This window comes from Biomphalaria glabrata, chromosome 11 (assembly GCF_947242115.1).
Source record: "Biomphalaria glabrata chromosome 11, xgBioGlab47.1, whole genome shotgun sequence".
In the NCBI taxonomy this organism is placed as follows: domain Eukaryota; kingdom Metazoa; phylum Mollusca; class Gastropoda; family Planorbidae; genus Biomphalaria; species Biomphalaria glabrata.
In genome coordinates, this window is record NC_074721.1 from 40,379,795 (window position 1) to 40,399,203 (window position 19,409).

A 19,409-nucleotide genomic window follows, 5' to 3' on the forward strand; every position below is an offset into this window, starting at 1 on the left:
GTTAATTAATAAATAATTATAATTAGACTTGTCCTGGAGTCTGAAATTAGCCCTGATAAGGACATGGAAACAGAAAGTAATCACAGCAAACAATGTTCCCTTTTTCAGTACGAAAACAAATGTTCCATCGAAATGATAAAATGCTGTATATAATATGTATAAAAATTATGTGACCCAGATCTAAACATTTAAATGTTAACAAATGAAAATCAGAATACGCGGATTAACTTAAGCGAAAAAAAAAAGTATTTTCAAAGTTCACCAACAACATTCTATAGGGAAATCATCTACAGAAAGTTCTATTTTTAATAAATTACATATATCCATATATATATTGTATAGATAGATATAGATATAGATAGATATATGTGTGTATATGTGTGTGTGTGTGTTAGCAGCCTGTAATCTCATGAGGAAATATGTAGACGATTAAAAAAAAACAAGAATACACAAAATCTAATGCATTGGTATGCAATTTCTAGAACAATTTATAAAAAACAGCATATTATTATTTTTTTTTAACAAAACGTATATGAACTTGCTCTGTTGGTCTGTCTGTATTTCTGTCCGGGAACGTTACTCCTACCCATTCCTAACCCATTCTTGCATCAAATTGAAACTTTGCATAATTATTCACTGGCATAGACAAGGCATGAATTAATTTAACTAAAAACAACCAATTATTCAATTCATCACTGGTAGTTTTTTTTCATTTGCTCAACATCTTATAAAGGGAAACACCTTCTACATTATTGAACATTAATAGTTGTAAGTGCGAAGTTCTTTCCCTTTAAAAACCTCTATTTTAAAAAAAAAAATTTTTTAAAGATTCCTAAAACTATTTTGCTAGTTTCTTTACTAAATGTGTGCTCAGCCATCTGCTACACACTTTGAAGTTCCGTGTTCCTGCCCTTATCTTAAGAAGAAGTCTCACAGATAATTAACTCAAGAACAAACAAAAAATGACTTTTATGGATTCAATTTCGAACGCCTTCTTCCTAAAACTTTGATAATGTATTTTTATCTACAAGATCTGGGTCAAAAGAACCAAAATTAATTTTTTTAAAAATCTGGTAAAGCTGCAGAACACATTCATTAGGACCTACTGACACTCGCAGGTAAGAAATTTTTTAATAACACATTTTTAAGTTTGGCGAGGTGGTTGAATGATTAAGAGCGTGACTTTGATCATGGGGTCCTGTGGGTTCGAATCTCGTGAAGACATGGATTTTTTAGAGTGCCTCTGAGCCCACCCAACTCTAATGGGTACCTGACTTAAGTTGGGGAAAGTAAAAGCTGGCCACATGGCACCCTGCTCTTAACCTTTGGCCAAAGTAAAAGGTGACCTTTACATCATCTGCCCTTACAGATCGCAAGGTCTGAAAGGGGAACTTGAGATATTGAAGTACATAAATACTGATCGTTATTGAATAACAAAATAAAAGTAGATTAGACTGTGTGTCTTATGATATACATACAATTTAGAGTGTCGTTACAAAGAGATACCCTCAGGGCCGATTTCACCAATTGCTCCGATTGGGCCCCGCTCCTGTCAGGGGTCCCGCAATTTACATTTAGTATATCCCCCTTATTAGTCACGGCTCTTGTCACAGACTTTTAAACATTTAGGAATCAAAGGGTTAATCTATTTAGTGTATTGTACAATTCACGTAGCTTTAATTAACCCATTGCCGCATATTGCATTTGTCTTGCTTCCTATGCATGTACAATACCTGTGGATATAATGATAATACTTTTTTTTTTAAAGTAAAGTCTATATTAGATAAGATAAGATAAGATACCTTTACCTTTAACTTTACTTATTCTTTAGTCTGTTGGACCGTTGGGGCACCATGCAGGACTCGTCGACCGTCTTTCTCCATTCCTCCCTGTCTTTTGCCTTGTTTAGAACCTCTTTCAATGGCAGGCCCGTCCATTCTTTTATGTTGTCCTCCCATCGCTTTCTCTGTCTGCCTCTTCTTCTTTTTCCAGGTACTGTTCCCTGAAGGAAGGTCTTTGCGAGCCCGGAAGATCTTGTAATATGGCCATAGATATTTAGCTTGCGTTTTTTTTTTTACTATAGTTAGCAGGTCATCGTGGGGTCCAATCGCTGCAGTAACACTGTCTCTAATCTTTTGGTTTGTGAATATAAGATAATAGTGATAATAATAGTTGTTATTGTAAACAATTTTTAGAAGGAGGGCCTCACAATCCTCCATTAAATATTGGGCCACGCGATTTGTAAGGCCGGCCCTGGATACAATGGTCCTGAGTTCTAACCCTGCCTATTTACAACCTCCACCACCTTGAAGAAAGTGTGGGCTGCGACCTACTTTCCTAAAAATCTAAAACTTTTTAAAAACAAATAGAGAAGTGTGTGGAAATCAAAAATGAGAACATTGTTTTGAATTTGTGTTATTATAAACATGAACCTTCAAAACATCTGGATAACAGCCAACACAGAGAAAGCAGCAAAACATATACTGGATATTATATACATTCTCGCGGTGTAGAGTTCTGATGCTGTCCGACTAGTTATGGGAGATTTCAATCATCTTTCGTTAGCTCAACACTTGCCAACTTATAGTCAATATTTTAATTGTCCCACAAGGCACGATAAAACCTTGGACATTTGTTATAGCAACATACAAATGGTCTTCACAACTCGATCGTTATTTCCCCTCGGAGAGTCGGACCACACTTACACCCGTGTACAAACCGGTTTTAGAAACAACAAAACCCGAAGTACAGTCCATTCAGTCATGGTCTGACGACGCTGTTTCACAGCCACAAAATTGTCTGGAGCAAACAGATTGGGACATGTTTCTAAACAACTGCCCTGACAGATGAACTTACCACGACTGTTAATTCGTACAACCAGTTCTGTGAAAACATGATTGTACCAAATAAGAAAATTAAAACATTCAGTAATAGACCCTGGATGACCAACAATAAAAATTAACATTCTGTCTTCATCGAGAATTCATAGAAGTCTATTTATAAAGCGCTGGTTATGAGTGTGTATGTGTTTTTCGTGTGTGAATGTTGTTCGTATGTGCATCTATATCGTGCATCTATATTGTTATTGTACAGGAGTTACGCTGAGGGTGTCAATTGTAGTCAAACTGAATTTCCATTTGATTGGATCAATAAAAGTTATCTTAATGTACAAACAAGCATGTTTACAATCATTATGATACTAAGATCACAATATAAGTTATTTACGGATTAAAAATTAATCTGAAATCTTCTGAACTGAATAAAAGTTTGGACATTGTTTCCAATTTTTGATACGACACTTTTTATCTGGACCTGTAGGTCAGTGATGGCCAGACTTTTTCGGGCTGAGGGCCATTTAAGTTTCCAACACGCGTGTCAAAAAGCCACATCACAGAGAACAAACAAGGCGTCTAGGGACCGGGTATGGCTGCATCCAGTTGTTATTTAAGGTTGTTGACTTGTGGCATTATGTCGCTGTTGGACAACTAAACCGCTGTTAGCATATTATATCTTATCTTGTAAAACTCGAAATAACTTCTTTGCGAACAAAACTAAATATTACTTTTATTATCATAATAGTCAAAATCAGCTTGAGATGAAATGCATTAAATTTAGTAGACTTAAGTAATAATATAAAATAGTACTTGAAAAAAAAATCTAACTTACTGCAATACCACTTCTTTTCAGTCTCACGTTCTGGAGTTGTCTCCCCTAACTAAGACCGATGACGACAATATGTTGCATCATTCAGGACCATTCGCTAACTTCTTCCCCCCGTCACCATAACCTATAGAAACACACAAACACACACATACACAGACTCCATAAATCTAGGCTCACATTTAGTCCATAGCTTATGCATCACTCATGTATTTGCTCTTATAAGTATTTTTGAATGTTTTTACAGGTGCAGCAAAGAAAGATAATCATGAAATTATTTTTCTTTCCTCTCTTGTTCCTAGTCCTCTTTCGTTCGTGTGAAGGTAAGATCTCAATTGGTCTATTGCGTACACGTAGCAACACAATACCTCTGTTTAGCCCTTACCTTCCTGGAAAGTACAAGGTGGGTGGATAGAACCTAGCTGGAAACGGATCTCGAAAACGGCTCTAACCATTTTTCCTATAAATTTCACGGTTTCTGTATATCGTTGGGAAAAGAATTACTATACCGTTAGCCTCACTTAGAAAACTCTAATTTGACCGTTATAATTTTAACCCTAATTCTAACCTTAATGACAGAGAACGTGAAGTATTTATCTTGATCACACTGTGTATACGTCTACGGATGGTTTCACATTCATTGAAGACAGGGGCGGACTGGCTATGTGGGCATTCGGAAAATGCCAGGTGGGCCGCTACACAAACGAGCCTGTAAGGCCATTGAAAGGGACGCATAAATGTCACTATGACACGTGTTAAATTATTAATGGTTTTACAATATTCTCTTATAAAAGTGACCATATGACCTTCAAGTTAAAAAAAAAAAGTTTTAAAAAAAGTTTTACAGGCTCAACATTGTAATACTAATTTAAAGTAACACATTTACGAAAAAAATGTAATAGCCTACACCAGTATACAGTGTTACTAGTAGACTTTATCCTTTTAGAGCCTAGTCCCGTTTAGCGAATATATAGCAACATAAGGCCTATATTTCTTATAAAGATATAGAGTTCAATGCATGCAAGTGTACAGTTATCGATACATTATCAAACGTATAATGATGTTGAGGACAGATAGGCCTATAATTAGATGCCCATCTCACATGATATTCAATTTATGAGTTATAATGTATAGAAATGCCCGTGACAATTTTGACACCCAGTCCGCCCCTGATTGAGGAGTTCAGGAAAATTTTGCACATCGGCTTCTAAGTCTATATCTGGCTCCAAAAAAAAAGGGGGAAGCTCTTCAATACTTTTAGAGTAACTGTTACAGAAAAATGCAGGGTATCAGATACCAAATAAAGAAGACAAATGAGTTTGTATTTTTACAAGTCAACACTCTCGCTGGCAACCTACACAGTCTCATCCACGCAGTGAGGAGATAAAAGCTAATCAGGTTTCATCATATTAGAGTCACTGTGCATAAATAAATGTATTTGCCTTAAGAGGACTCGCAAGTAGTGTACCAATATGTGTCAGTCTACACATTCAGTACATAGGCGTTATTTGTTTTACATATTTCGTTTCCTTTATAGGTTATACTCTATTTGTATAAAGTTTCTGATTATCGATGTGCTAGAAAATGTATTCAAACATCTGTGCCTCTTCAGGTGATCAATGTCTATTTGGAGCAGTGTGTTTTAACCATGAACTTTCGACAGTAGAAAATGGACAGGTAAAATTTTTCTAAAAATAAGACTTCAGTAGTCTATAAATATAGATTCCTAGACTATCAATCTGTTTATGTTTGAATTTATTGAGGCAGTTTTTTTTTTTTATTTTAAACGGAAGAAGAATTCCTTGCGCTTTGATGATAACATAGATTATAGATGGTCTAACAAGGACAGGGGAATAGTTAGCTGACACTCTTATGCGCATAGAAAATACTTCCGCAGCATAAGGTATGCAAATCAATGCAGAAACAAAAAACAACACATTATGACCATTAGCTAAGATCATCTGTGTCTTTGGCCCACGGTTAACGATGGAGTCATGCGGCCAGCAACCGCCCTTACTTCCCCGACGAATGTCAGGTACCCATTAGAGCTGGGTGGACTCAGAGGCGCCCAAATATCCCGAAATTAAAAAAGCCCAGTCTTCACCAAGATTCGAACCCAGGACCCACGGATCAGAAGCCTAGCGCTTTACCGCTGATCCACCGCGCCTCCGACCAATAATTAACAAGGATCTAAAATGGGCATTATTATTGGAGGCGACAAACTGGCAAGTGTCACAAGTTTTAAATACTTCTCTGTTGTGTCATATGAAGGAACCAAACCTACTGGCCAGAACTGCACAGTCCACAGTAGCAGTCTTTAAAGACAATGGCATAGAGCGTGGCATTAGGTCAGGCTAATACGCTTTTGTTCATAGCGACATTCTTGCATGTTTGCGAATCTTAGACGCTATCTGTAGAATTAGAGAGGAGTACAGATGCTATAGAAGTATTTGAGATATCTCCTACAAACAAAAAATCGGGATAAAAATGAGGAAGTTAGAAACATGACAACATTGATTATTGGATTCTGCGATGCCCTGATGTCAAAAATGTAAACATAGACTGTGTAGCCATATCACGAGGTCCCCCGGGCTCGCGAAAATCTTCTTATAAGTAACAGTAATCTGGAAAAGAAGAAGAGGCAGACAGAGAAAGCGATGGAGATTGAACTCCTAAGAATGGACTTGACTCTCATTGGAAGCGATGTCGATCTAAGGCGAAAGGCAGTGAGGAATGGAGAAACACGTTTAACAGATCATGTGTTGTGCTCCAACGGTCCAAAAGGATGAAGGCGATTCCTTTAAAGCCATGAACAGCGAAATAGCGATGATCTTCGTCAGGTATATAAAACGAATGTTTGATGTTTGCGCGTGAGAACGCCCTCCAAAACATAATTCTAATGTGCTAAGTACTAGAACGTTGACGGCAGTGATGCCCAAAATACGGCCCGCGGGCCAGATCCGGATCGCGACGTGGTTCCATCAGGCCCGCCGAAACGTAGGCACAAAGAGCAAAAAATCCCCCCTCCCCCCCCCCCCCAAAAAAAAATGTTGCGAAATGTTGCGTTAGGGCCGTCTGATGGCTTGGTACCATAACCTTTAACATTTGTAGGTTTATGAAATTGGAGAGATGTAGAAAAGTGAATGGATCTTTTTTTTTTTAAACATGATAATATGCTAACTTTTTTTATTTGTAAAAGGAGAGTGTGTTTTTTTTTAAATAACATATAAAGGGCATTATACAACAAATATTATTTTAAAAGATTTTTAAACTATGCTTAGATCGATGGGAATATTTACCAAAAAAAGAAAATGAGTTTATAGCTAGCTAGCTATAATTTTGCTCACATTTTACGTAGAGAAATGAAGCCACTTTCTGGCGCATAGATATGGCATCAATTAATATAAGTATCGTAAGTAGTAAGTACTAGATCCACAGGTTTCTATTTAAAAAATGTTTAGATCAATTTCTTTTCATTTTTTTTTTACCTTTTCTGTCATGTGGCCCGCGAAACGAGTGTCAGAAATTTAATTGGCCCGCAGGTTGAATTGGCTAGGGCATCACTGGTTTACGGGATTCGATTAACAAGTACTCTATTTCATCCTATTCAAGTATGACACGCTATTTATTAAGTGCATTTATATTGATGCTAGAAGAGGGCAGAGGGCTGCACAAAAATCATGTCACGGTGGTTCACCTCTTCGAAAATAGGTCACGTCTGCAACATCTTCCTTTATTTAAAAGCACAGTCTATTATAAGAAAGGAAAAAAAAAAGGTTTCCATTTCAGACCTTGCGATCTATAGGTCAGATGATGTTAAGGTCATCTGTGTCTGTGGCCCACGGTTAACGAGAGTGTCATGTGGCCAGCAAAACGCCAAGCCGTCTTGACTTTTCCCTAACTAATGACACGCACCCACTACAGCTGGGTGGACTCAGAGGCGCCATTAAGATCCTGCAATTAAAATCTCAGTCATTACCAGGATTTAAACCCGGATCTCCGGTTCGGAATTCAAGAGTTTTACCACTCAACCACTTTTACTTTAATTATTTTCAACATCTTCGTTGATTGTAAAGTACTATTCACCATTACCAGCGTTTTTTTCGCGTATACCGGTCCACAAATGAGATTGGACCAAAGCGCTCTGAGCATGCTATAAGCATGAAAGTAGCGCTATATAAAAGCTATAATAATAATAATAATAATAATAATAATAATTTCCGGCTTCATTACATGGGGACAACATCGACAAGGCTGCTTCCTTAACATGGCTCAAAGCAGGTCATCTCTACCCTGAAACAGAAGGCTTTGTTACAGCAATACAGGACAGAGTAATCAGGACAAAAAATTACGAGAAGCATATCCTGAAACTCAATGTTGTCGACAAATGCCGAAAATGTGGAAATGTGGGCGAGTCGATTGAACACATTATGGCAGGATGTCCAGCCCTATCAGAATCAGCCTACCTAGGTCGCCATAACCAAGTTGCAAAGTTAATACACCAACACCTGGCTTTAACGTACAAATTGATCGATAAGGACACTCCCCCTTATTATAAATACTCTCCGCAAGAGGTTCTCGAGTCTACTGAACATCTGCTGTACTGGGATAGGCCTATTCTGACCGACAAAACGGTAGATATCAATCGCCCGGATCTGCTGTTCATCGATAAAAAAGAAAAAACCGCTACCATTATCGATATCGCCGTACCACTGTCTCATAATTTAAGAAAAACTGAGATAGAAAAACAAAGAAAATATGGGAACCTAGGCTTGGAGATTAAGCGTCTATGGAAATTGTCCAAAATAACAATATACCCCATTGTTATATCAACCGAGGGGATAATAACAACTGACCTCACAGACACCTTCAAGGCCCTTAACATTCCTAGTAACATCTTCGTTGCCTGTCAGAGGGCGGTACTGCTGCAGACCTGCCACATCACCAGAAAATTCCTCAGTGGAAACTGTTAAAGGGAATACGATGAATTTTGTTTCTCTTTAGCGAAACTCGACCCTGGCAGCGCCAGAGAATGACTACTCGTTCATTTCTAACATAATAATAATAATAATACAAAACAGTTTGATAAATGCAAGTTTATTATTAGCTCACAAACGCTTGTATTCGCTTGATTCCATACCTTCTCTGTTTCAGACCTATTGCTGCATGAGCGGCTACCACACCATTTATACCAGTCTCCACAATAATGCCGGGCACCTGAGTGTTGCATGTCAATGCCTTCTGGCGTAAACGGACTCTCATAAAACTGTGTACCTGTGGATAGACTTGCATGCATATTGTAAAACTAATAAAGTTTACAAATTTTTTTTCTTTTTTTTTTTTAACAATCATATTTTATCTTAATCCATCTGTCCGTCTGTCTGTCTTGGTGAAATCTTCATAAATTAATTCTCCCACTTCCAATTTCGAATTAAGTGAGAAGCGTTGTCGAGAGGCTAAGTACGCTTGAACTTGGCCACCTATAAAAGGGGGCTAACTCGACTCGAGCAGAGTTGTGTTAACTGATAGCCTAAAGGCAGCACGAAAAGCCTTCTCCCAGATACCCCTTCCCCCCCCCCCCCCCCCAGATGATCCACAAATGAGCATGCTATACGCAGGAAAGTAGCGCTATATAAAAGCTATAATTTGAGTTTAGCCTTGCACACATTTTTTGTTATTGTAAATGACAACGCATGAATCTCTCAAGAAAAAAATTAGTCGTACTTAATTAATGTTGTTTTAATAGAAAATATACAGCGTATTAAAGGCATACAATTCTGACATGGTTTTCCTTATTGGCAATTTCTTATGCCTACATAAGACTTATTGAAATTTCGATCCACTTGTTTTTATTACTGTGCAACTGTGTGGTCAATAGACTCCTTAAAATTCAAAAGATCAATCTGATGATTCAGTATCCTATAGTATATGGGAGTTCTTTGGTTAAGTGGAAAAATTGCAGCGTTCATCTTTACGAAATAAAATGTTTTGAAACGATTGAACATACACTAAATATCAAGCAATATTTTTTTAATTTCAATAATTAATTCACAAATGTAGACTTGACATGAAGCTTAAAACTTAGAGACTGAACACATAGATTGGATCCTGAAATAAGCTCATCTCCTCTCTATAAAGTTTTCAAACCGAAAGCTCAAAAATATTCTCCTACCCCTCTACTAAAAAAACAACATAAAACTGAAAATTAAGAAAGTCTTCAAGATAGAGGACTTAGGAGCGAGGCAGGGACTTACCGCTGCAGGGGTAAACGACTGTAAAACATTAGACGTTTGGGCCACGATGTCTTCATCTGCTACAAAACAAAACAAAAGAAAACAATAAGTTTATTAAAGCCTATTGTGTGTTATTGTCTTTATTTGCTTATTTTTATAGAGAGATTAATTCAGGTGGAGGCCTACTAGTTAACTGTTCCAGTAGGCCACCTGGAACACTCAGGTGCCCGCGGAACACAATTTGAGAAACACTAGTCTACCGAAATGGGTGGGCACTCGTCTAAGGAATGTGTGCATGTTCCATTAGTGTCAATGACAGTGACTCGAATAGTTCTAGCAAAGAGAGAGAGAGAAAGAAAGAGAGTCAGAGATAGATAGATAGATAGATAGATAGATAGATAGATAGATAGATAGATAGATAGATAGATAGATAGATAGATAGATAGATAGATAGATAGAAGCCATGTTGCCATGAAGCCATAATGTAGTTACCTTATCTCCAGAAATCACATAATTAAGTCGGAAGAAAAAAATCTGTATCTAATTTATTAGAATACTTTTGTCTTTCATTGCTAATGATAAGATGCCCATATCTATAGCTCGAGGGTTAATGAAACTAAAACACATTTTTTTAAAGATAGGAATAAAAAGCTGCTGTACACATTGGCTGGGATATAATTGAAGTCACAGGTAAGACTGTAACAGATCAATACATCGATACTGAGTTTGTTAACCCTTTACACACGTGTGGTAGTTTATCCACTAAACACTAGAATTGTAATATCTTTTAATCTGCATTCTTGTAAAAAAGCTCCACACTTTAAGGGTTAATATATGTTGTTTATAGTTGGTACTACATCTCTATTGTATTAACAGTGTTCCTTCCAGATCCATTTGTGTTTTATAGAAAAAAGGCAGGGGTTCTGAGATATGTATTAGTTGTGCTTTTCATGGGCAGCGAGCCTAAACCTTAACTTGGTGCCCTGAAGGAAAGCAACGAGAACCCCCGCTTGGAAGCCTAAGGACCGAGTCCATTGCACTGGCGGGGATGGAAGAAAGCCTCCACAACTATCCACACTCGGTTCCTTGACAGGCCGATGTAAGGCGGACGGAACAGAAGTTTAGGGAAGTTTCCCAACTTCCGCTCATCATTGCTCATCATTGGGGTTTGTCTCTAGCCCGAGTGACTTGGTTATAATAAATATAACAAATTTACATCTGCATGGATCCCTCGAAGACAAAACATGCAAGCCGATTGAAGGAAGCTTCCATGAGCCTAGGAGTCTTTGACTCAACGCTAGCGACACTTACAAAGTGATCTCTCTTGTCTAATCCAAGTGGTTGACCAAAATGACTCCATATCAAATGTGTTGGTTACAATCTGGAAGAGATGAAACACTACATAGAGAGTAATAGATTGATAGATAAATTAAAGGACAATCTTTCACTCACCCATAATTGATGAAAGCTGATGCCAATTTCAATTTTCCCGACAAGATCAACGGATAATTTTTCACTTCTTAAGCCAAAGAATGAAATTACACATGTTCCGGAATCCCGGGAACCTGAAAATTGGGACTAACGAAATTTGACTTTTCCATGTGTCAACAGAGAATGCCGACCATGTCCTATAACCTGCTTACTCTATATAGAGGCCCTAACTAGACAGTGGTCCAAAATGCCAATTGAAAAAGCGAACTGATCGGAAAACCACTGCGCAGTGCATCTCAGATATAGGACTAGTTAACTGTGGCTGATACCTCCAACATATTAATAAGAACATAATAGTAAGAACATGATAGTGAGAAAATGATAGTGAAAACATGATAGTAAGAAGATGATATAGAGAAAATCATAGTGAAAACATGATAGTAAGAAGATGATAGTGAGAAAATGATAGTGAAAACATGATAGTAAGAACATGATAGTAAGAACATGATAGTGAAAACATGATAGTAAGAACATTTTAGTAAAACATTGATAGTAGGAACACGATAGTGAAAACATGATAGTGTGAATATGATAGTCGGAATTTTACAGTGAACACATAGTAGCGGGAACATGATGTAAGAGCATGATAGCGGCAACATGAAGTTAGAGTATGATAGTGGGAACATGAAGTTAGAACATGATAGTGGGAACATGAAGTTGGAACATGTTAGTGGGAAAGTGAAGTTAGGACATGATTATGAGAACATGAAAAGTTTGAACATGATAGTGGGAACATGAACAATTTGAACATGATAGTAGGAACATGAAAAGTTTGAACATGATAATAGGAACATGAAATTAGAACATGATAGTGGGAACATGAAGTTGGAACATGTTAGTGGGAAAGTGAAGTTAGGACATGATTATGAGAACATGAAAAGTTTAAACATGATAGTGGGAACATAAAGTTAGAACATGATAGTGGGAACATGAAGTTAGAACATAATAGTGGGAACATGAAGTTGGAACATGTTAGTGTGAAAGTAAAGTTAGGACATGATTATGAGAACATGAAAAGTTTGAACATGTTAGTGGGAACATGAAAAGTTTGAACATGATAGTAGGAACATGAAAAGTTTGAACATGATAGTAGGAACATGAAAAGTTTCAACATTATAGTAGGAACATGAAAAGTTTGAACATTATTGTAGGAACATGAAAAGTTTGAACATGACAGTGGGAACATGAAATTATAACATGATAGTGGGAACATGAAGTTGGAACATGTTAGTGGGAAAGTGAGGTTAGGACATGATTATGAGAACATGAAAAGTTTGAACATGATAGTGGGAACATGAAAAATTTGAACATGATAGTAGGAACATGAAAAGTTTGAACATGATAGTAGGAACATGAAAAGTTTGAACATTATAGTAGGAACATAAAAAGTTTGAACATTATTGTAGGAACATGAAAAGTTTGAATATGATAGTGGGAACATGATATTAGAACATGATAGTGGGAACATGAAGTTGGAACATGTTAGTGGGAAAGTGAGGTTAGGACATGATTATGAGAACATGAAAAGTTTGAACATGATTGTGGGAACATAAAGTTAGAACATGATAGTGGGAACATGAAGTTAGAATATGATAGTGGGAACATGAAGTTGGAACATGTTAGTGGGAAAGTGAAGTTATGACATGATTATGAGAACATGAAAAGTTTGAACATGATAGTAGGAACATGAAAAGTTTGAACATTATAGTAGGAACATGAAAAGTTTGAACATTATAGTAGGAACATGAAAAGTTTGAACATGATAGTGGGAACATGAAATTAGAACATTATAATTTGAACGTGAAGTTAGAACATGATAATGGGAACATGAAGTTAGAACATGATAGTGGGAACATGAAGTTAGAACATGATAGTGGGAACATGAAGTTGGAACATGTTAGTGGGAAAGTGAAGTTAGGACATGATTATGAGAAATTGAAAAGTTTGAACATGATAGTAGGAACATGAAAAGTTTGAACATTATAGTAGGAACATGAAAAGTTTGAACATGATAGTGGGAACATGAAGTTGGAACATGTTAGTGGGAAAGTGAAGTTAGGACATGATTATGAGAACATGAAAAGTTTGAACATGATAGTGGGAACATAAAGTTAGAACATGATAGTGGGAACATGAAGTTAGAACATGATAGTGGGAACATAAAGTTGGAACATGTTAGTGGGAAAGTGAAGTTAGGACATGATTATGAGAACATGAAAAGTTTGAACATGATAGTGGGAACATGAAAAATTTGAACATGATAGTAGGAACATGAAAAGTTTGAACATTATAGTAGGAACATGAAAAGTTTGAACATTATTGTAGGAACATGAAAAGTTTGAACATGATAGTGGGAACATGAAAAGTTTGAACATGATAGTAGGAACATGAAAAGTTTGAACATGATAGTAGGAACATGAAAAGTTTGAACATTATAGTAGGAACATGAAAAGTTTGAACATTATTGTAGGAACATGAAAAGTTTGAACATGATAGTGGGAACATGAAAAGTTTGAACATGATAGTAGGAACATGAAAAGTTTGAACACGATAGTAGGAACATGAAAAGTTTGAACATTATAGTAGGAACATGAAAAGTTTGAACATTATTGTAGGAACATGAAAAGTTTGAACATGATAATGGGAACATGAAATTAGAACATGATAGTGGGAACATGAAGTTGGAACATGTTAGTGGGAAAGTGAGGTTAGGACATGATTATGAGAACATGAAAAGTTTGAACATGATAGTGGAAACATAAAGTTAGAACATGATAGTGGGAACATGAAGTTAGAACATGATAGTGGGAACATGAAGTTGGAACATGTTAGTGGGAAAGTGAAGTTAGGACATGATTATGAGAACATGAAAAGTTTGAACATGATAGTGGGAACATGAAAAATTTGAACATGATAGTAGGAACATGAAAAGTTTGAACATGATAGTAGGAACATGAAGTTGGAACATGTTAGTGGGAAAGTGAAGTTAGGACATGATTATGAGAACATGAAAAGTTTGAACATGATAGTGGGAACATGAAAAATTTGAACATGATAGTAGGAACATGAAAAGTTTGAACATGATAGTAGGAACATGAAAAGTTTGAACATTATAGTAGGAACATGAAAAGTTTGAACATTATAGTAGGAACATGAAAAGTTTGAACATGATAGTGGGAACATGAAATTAGAACATTATAATTTGAACGTGAAGTTAGAACATGATAATGGGAACATGAAGTTAGAACATGATAGTGGGAACATGAAGTTAGAACATGATAGTGGGAACATGAAGTTAGAACATGATAGTGGGAACATAAAGTTAGAACATGATAGTGGGAACATGAAGTTAGCACATGATTGTGAAAACACGAAGTAAAAGATGATAGTGACGTTGTAGATCAGTGCTCGGACTTTCTATGACGATTGTTTTCGGTTCAAACCCTGCCACCTGTTCTCTTCACTGATTTTGGGGGCCTAGGATTTCACCAGACACTTTTCTATACCTAATTTCGTGAAATCCATAAATAGTAAATTAAGTATAGAAGTAACACCGTCTTACACATGATTATACGCCCTTATTTTTATTTGACAAATGTTGTTTTAAATGTGGTGATAAGCTGATTGAATCTTTTGCAGCTGCTATTCATTAAGAAAGACGACATGAAGTTGCTCTTATGCCTCGTCTTTTTTCTAGCTCTCTATTATTCTTGTGAAGGTAAGATCTCAAGGTAATAAATTGTAAAAAAAAATCATATAAATGCTCAAAATAGATTTAAATTTTAAATAATAGTATTTATGTCTAGGTACAATAGAAAATAGGTATTTTTAGTTTTAAGTGTGTTATTTTATTTATAATAATAATTAAAAAAAGTAAAGTTCCCCTTTCGTGCCTTGTGGTCTAAAGGGCAGATGATGTAAAGGTCATCTGTTTCTGTGGCCTACGGTTAACGAGGGTATCAAGTGGCCAGCAAAACTGATGTCAGGTACCCATCAGAGCTGGGTGAACTCAGAGGCGCCCAAAGATCCCAAAATAAAAAATCCCAGTCTTTACTAGGATTCAAAACCGGGACTCAAGGTTCGTAAGCCAAGTGCTCTACCGCTCAGCCATGACGCCTTCTTTATTTATTTATAGCATATAGTCACCGAGGTAACGTCACATATATCAACAATAATTCCTGCTCTAAATATCTTGCTTTTAAAAATGGTGTTTAACCATTTGCATAAAATTAAAATACAAGTGCGGAGCTAACTACTGTAACGCTTGTTGAATCTGAGCGTCCGTGGTCCGTGCCCAGGTCAAAGGTTTTCATTGCTTCTCCATAGTTAAGCAAGGTTTTCTCTCATTAACGTAACATGACTTTGTGTATGTAACATTAGACTTGTGTTTTCTTTCAAGTGTCTATATATATGTACATAGGTACATACTTTAGGCCTAAAGGTAGGTATACATCGTGTGTTCGTTGAGTGGAGAGGTCAGGAGGTGTAGGCCAATCAAGTTACAGCTTAGGACCCCCTCCCCATTATATAGTGCCCCACCCCCTAAAACTTGTCCGAGTTTATTTGTTATGAATAATATATTATGGGCAGCCGCCTAGGGGCTCTGATCGGTGGGGGCCTCGCATAGGATTCTTTTTTAGAGAAGAAATAGCAAAACTTGTGCCCAATGTTAGGTTTTAAATAAATTGCGTCATTTTATTTATTTTTTTTTGGCTTTTTAAATTTTTTAAAATCTATTTCATTTAGGGACACCAATTTCAATTCGCTTAGGGCCTCCAATTATCTTATCAGGCACTGTCAGTCCTAGCCCTCTAGGTCTCCGTAAATCATATTTTTACAGACATATTGTCTAACTTGAAGATCTTAGGACAAACACTGACAAAACAGATACAAGACACCGATAGTAAAGACAAACAGACACAAACACTCTTTTGTTCCCCTGGCAATCAAATCATTAAATAAGAACAATCTGGTATAAACTTTGTCACATGTAAATTATGAGTGAGTCTGGTGTGAATGTACACTTTGGTTTCTTATAGTTATAATGCTTTTTGTTTGGTGTAATGCACAAATTGTAAGACAAATTTCCTTACGGATAATAAAGATTATTATTATTATTATTTAAAGACTATATTTGCCTCCAACGCCAGTGGCGTAGCTATGTTGGGGGGACTGAAGAGAATTTGAAATTCCCCCTGGGCTTCCACTTGATGGGGGCCCAAATTGAGTGTTCGAATTGAATTTTTTTTTACATTTAATATTAAACATTACGCCATTATCTCGTCTTCATGTGGAATGTCTAAATGCAGGGGCCCCTAAAGTTTTCAAGCCCTCGAGGGCCCCCCAAATGATGGCGAATTCCTAGCTACGCCACTGTCCAACGCCTTTACATTCCATTGTCACTCAGTTCCGCCCCTGTGTTTGACTTTATCTTATCTTACTTTTAATGGTGAGTTGAAGACGTATGTTGAACATCTGCAGCTCTAAATGCAGAAGAACTGTTGGCACTTGGGAACAGCATTACCCCGGACCACCACCACCACCAACAGCCCCTTTTTGGTAGCTAAGGAGGACATATACATTAGTATTTTCCTCATGAGAGGCGAGTATACAATATGAAACCGATACAAGTATACACAAGTGTCTTCTTCTCTACAGCTGATGTATGTCTCTTTGGACCAGTGTGTGCTCAACATGTACTATCAACAGTGGAGAATGGACAGGTAGATAGATAGATAGATAGATAGATAGATAGATAGATAGATAGATAGATAGATAGATAGATAGAGAGAGAGAGAGAGAGAGAGAGATAGATAGATATAAAGCTCTTCAAAATCGACACTAGCAGCTGGGGAAAAGTAGTACTGGATAGATCCACATGGAGAGCGAGCATAAAGGAAGGGTCTCGGATTACAGATGCCATACACTACAGAAGCAGAAAGAAGGGTGATAATGCAACAGCGCCTGGTGATTACAGATGCCCAACCTGCGATCGCAACTGTGTATCAAGGATTGGCCATTTAGTCACACAAGAAGTTGTAAAGGAAAAAGATCGTCTCTCGAGACGTAAACTCCCACAGAGAGATAGATAGATCTAGGCCAGTGGTTCCCAAACTGTTTCAGTATTTGAGGAGAAGGGACTAAATCAATTTCCAAGGTAAGTGTCAAAGGGCGCACAAACATACAAAATCTATAAATCCAGTCGAATGGAACCAATCTTTTTCTGTTTTATTATAATAGTTTGGAGGACGGAGGCAAACACGGCGTCACCGGCCGAATGTGGACCACAGGCCTTAATCTAGGCATCACTGGTCTCGACTGTGTCAATAGGTTTCTGTTTGAACTGATAGAGTCGCTATACACTCGTTTAAAAATTCAGGATAGTGATGGTCTCATACAACTCAGAACAACGAGATCAACGGACATTAAATAAAATATTTGAAAATTACTAACGCATATAAGGGAAGAACTCCACATTTTTAATATATTTTAATACTGAAAGACGTATTTCTTTTTTTTTTTAATTGAAAACTAATCTATTAATATTTGTGAGGGTTTTTTTTAATTATTAATTTATGTTTTGTTAGGAACAGTGAAAAAAATGTGTGCAAAGTTTCAACTTGATCTGAAAATAGGAAGAAGGAGAAATAAGATCTAATAAGTACCAGACAGACAGACAGACAGACGGACGGACGGACAGACAGACAAACAGACAAACAGACAGCCGGACAGACAGACAGACGGACGGACAGACAGACAAACAGACAAACAGACAGCCGGACAGACAGACAGACGGACAGACAGACAGACGGACAGACGAACAGACGGGCAGACGGACAGACAGACAGACGGACAGACAGACGGAGTAAGTTGATAAAAGCTTTGTAAATATAGACTGCTATTGCACCCAGTTAAGATTAGCCCTGTCGAGTGGTATGCTCTCTGCACGATATCTCGATGGTCTAAGGTCCGAACCCCAGCCGTTCTGTGCTATGTTTGGGCTAGGATATAAGAATTTTCCGAAACATATAAAACGTAAAGAAACAAAATATAAACTCCTTGAAAAAAAAAAAAGCCTATCTTAAAGGGAAGAACTCCATCTTTAAAACTATATCTACCAATAATGTACAAAATGTATTCGATATCAAACAAAATAATTAATTACCAATGATTAGCTGAATATTTGAGTTTTTTTTAAATTGATTCCTTGTTGTTAAGTACAATAAATAATTGTTTAAAGTATCAATTTGATCGAAGAATGCGTGAGGGGAGGGGGAAATAGTAACAATTATTTAAGGGGACTAAACCCAACAAATTATTCCATATTTGTGAAGATTAGTTTCAACTGTTGCTACTAAACAGATTAATTAATTACCAGTAGTTAATGTATAATTGGTTATATGTTTTTATTGATTCATGTTTTGTCTATGTCAATGAATAATTGTGCAAAGTTTCAGCTTGATCCAAGAATGGGTGTGGGAGAAATAACGTGTACACACTTTTTACCAGACAGACAGAGAGACAGACAAAAAATGTAAAAATGGACACACAATTGTGTTTGGCTGATTCCATACATTGTCTCTTTCAGACCTATTGCTGCATGAGCGGCTACCACACGATTTATACCAGTCTCCACACTAATGCCGGACATCTGAGTGTTGCCTGTCAATGTCTTCTGACCTGAATGGCCACTCACGTAACATTGTTTATGTTTATGTAGTGGAATTAACTTGTTTAGATCTCCAATAAAACTTTCCAACACTAGTGTGTTTCTTATATTTTAAGAATTAAGACACAAAATTCTAATAGTTTCTTCATTTGTTATAGAACTAGTACTGTTCAATTTTTATGCAAACCAAAATTGGAACATGAACAAATATTATTAAGAATATCCAAACTCATGAATTAGAAATGCACACAAAGACTACAATCTCTGTCAATATCATCGAAAAAGCTGCCGATACAGTTATATTGTTAGTTGGACTAACGACTTGATACCACAAGATACGGGGACTATGGATCATC

General features: G+C 36.8%; 2 long non-coding RNA genes across 2 annotated transcripts; both read left to right on the top strand.

Moving 5' to 3' along the window:
- Positions 1 to 971: 971 nt before the first annotated feature.
- Positions 972 to 8,987, top strand: LOC106054944 (uncharacterized). The gene is made up of 4 exons (XR_001215476.2): positions 972 to 1,118; positions 3,908 to 3,983; positions 5,273 to 5,337; positions 8,815 to 8,987. It is a non-coding gene; the product is annotated as an uncharacterized LOC106054944 (long non-coding RNA).
- A 1,477-nt stretch (positions 8,988 to 10,464) lies between these two features.
- Positions 10,465 to 19,148, top strand: LOC106054943 (uncharacterized). Its single transcript, XR_008773704.1, has 4 exons — positions 10,465 to 10,583; positions 15,024 to 15,102; positions 17,043 to 17,107; positions 18,973 to 19,148. It is a non-coding gene; the product is annotated as an uncharacterized LOC106054943 (long non-coding RNA).
- Positions 19,149 to 19,409: the final 261 nt, after the last annotated feature.